The sequence below is a fragment of the Alligator sinensis genome, unplaced genomic scaffold (assembly GCF_000455745.1).
Source record: "Alligator sinensis unplaced genomic scaffold, ASM45574v1 scaffold240_1, whole genome shotgun sequence".
In the NCBI taxonomy this organism is placed as follows: domain Eukaryota; kingdom Metazoa; phylum Chordata; order Crocodylia; family Alligatoridae; genus Alligator; species Alligator sinensis.
This window is the reverse complement of record NW_005841902.1, coordinates 1392236-1394861: the sequence shown is the minus strand read 5'-3', so window position 1 is coordinate 1394861 and position 2626 is coordinate 1392236.

Below are 2626 nucleotides of genomic sequence, written 5' to 3'. Positions count from 1 at the left end.
ACCAAGGATGAGCATGGGAAATTGTTTTATTAATGTGCTTCCACCCAGGTACTGGTGGAAGAACCCTGAGGATTTCTGACCTGTAAAAGCAAGCCAGCAAACAAGCCAGCAAGCTCTGCTTAGAGAGCTGGACAAAATAACATCTTACAAGGTCAAAATGTTTCCTCTTTAAAACATTGGTCACACATGGACAGTGACAAAAGCCTGGTGGTCTGCAAGTGAAACGTGTTTTGAGCCGATTGCTCAGCTTTAATAAACGACCTGGCCTCATGTTTCGCTAAATTTAGATAAGGGGTGGAATGAATGGAAATGAAATGATCGTTCAGAGCAATCCAGTCTGAAATGTATTCCTACAGTGGTTTATACCAACACCAAATGAGTCCTCATTGGGCATGATCTTGGCAGAGAAGTGTGGGTCAAGCTGAACAGACTGAGATCTGGATACAGACGCTTCAACGGACTGAGATCTGGATACAGATGCTTCAAAACAACACTGTACAACACATGTACACTTAATGAACATCTTGGATGGCCCCTTGTGTGAATGTGGTGTCCAGAAGACAGCACAATACTTCATCAAAAGCTGCGATCTTTACAAATGCCCAGATGGGGTAGATGGAATTCATAGACTGAGCCATAATACCAGACAGTAGCTCATAGCTAGCTGGAGGGAACAAGTGTGGGGTGCAGGGGGTGAAGGTTGAAAACAGGAGCTTCACCACTTCAGATCACTGAGAGCCTGGGGGTGGGGCTGGCCTGGTGCTCAGGCAGAGGAGGTGAGCTCTGGCCGAGGCTAGACCCATCATTTTTACATTACTCTATGTGCCCTGATTGTCCGTTCAGTTTTAACTGTAGAACACTTTCTGCGTGCCTACCACGCAATAAGTATATCTTCTGGCCTAAATCTCCATTCTCTTCTATTTCTTAACTGTGTAACTAATTACTGTCCTACTGGAGCTGCAACATATAAGGCAAAGAATTTGATATTAGTTTCTAGTAAACCTCTAAGGCAAGGATACAGCCTTGCCTTCATTGCAAAAAAAAGTTATTAATTTGAGAATTATCTATCTAAATGGAAAGTCTGAGTGAAAACAAGGTCATTTTAATAGAACTGACAAGGTCAAATTAATGACTAAAAAGACCTTTGGGCTTGATCCTGTACACACTGAAATCAACTGGGGCACTTTGATTTTCCTCAGGAACAGACACTAATCATTGGCTTCCCTTTGTTCAGACAAGCAGGTTAATAAAAATACTTCCATGAAAAATGAAGCACATAGGTAGTTGTTCGTGGATCTGGAGGGGTGTGTGCATGTGTTAGAGAGACAAAAGTTAAATTTCTGTACCTTTCCAAAAATTAATTTTATATCCTGCATGCTCTTGAAAAATAAATCATAATGCAAATTCAAAACCCGCCCTTCATTCTCAGTCTTTAAATTGAACAAAGGTTTTCCCAAAGAATATAGAAGTTGGTTCACACTTTATTTTTCATATAATATATTTGTTGTGTACTGTTTGCTTTGTTGTACAAACTATCCAAGTATCACTTTAGATCGGGGGTTGGCAACCCTTGGCACCCGTGCCAGAGCATGGCACATAAGGCCATTTTGTTCAGCACGCTACAGCCAGCCTGGGCTCTGGAAAGCTGCTGCTAGCCACAAAGTCAGCCCAGCAAGCAGCCCAGGCTATGTGGCAGGCAGCAGCTTCCCAGAGCCCAGGTTGGCCCTGGGAGGCAGCCAGGAGGCTGCAAACAGCTGCACTGGAGTCTGGAGCCTTGGCACCAGCTCCATGGTGGCTGCTCCATGCACACCTCAGGATGCACAGTGAGGAAGAGGCTTGGGGCTTATCTGCCTGGAGGCGCCCATGCACCCGCCAGCAACAAGGATCAGGCCTCTGTGGCTCCCCTGGCACACCAAGTCGAGGCACGTGTTGAGGTTGGGGTGTTTTGGGCACTCCAGCCAAGAATGTTGCCAACCCTTGCTTTAGATAATGTTTTAATTTTAAGAAAATGCAATAGTTTAAGAGACAATAATTAAGCCATACCTATTTCTCAGTCTTCAAACAGAGCTAATGTGTACAATACAGATGTCTTATTTCCATTTCCAGATGTTTTCTATATTGGCTGGGACTGCTCAATTCTGTAGCTTTATATTAAACAAGTTGTTGAACAAAAGTATGAAATATAGGCACTGTAGAAAGGCAAGTGAATTTAAAAGTATTATGGGTATAGGATGCTGTCCCAGGGACACCAGCGCTAGAGGGAAACCCCGGCCCAAAACCAACGAAAAAGGAAACACGTGCTTATCCCTTGCAGGAGCCGAGGACAGCAGAGGAGCGCACGCCGGGAAATCACACGTGCGTTTTGTTAGCCGCGCTCACATCCAGCTGAGAGCGGGTGACGTCAGCGAGAGACACCACCCAGCGGGAATAAAGGGCAGCCCCAGGAGGCTGCAGGAAACAACGGAGCCTGCGGGGAAGCCCGAGGTCACAACCGGGCATGCACAGGGTTTCTCTGCCTCGGGCAGAGAAAGCTGCAGCAGTGCCGGGAGTGGCGAAAGCGGTGAGAGCTGCAGCTACGAGAACGCCAGCTGCGGAGCCGACAAGAGAGCCGGTAGGAGAGCGGGGG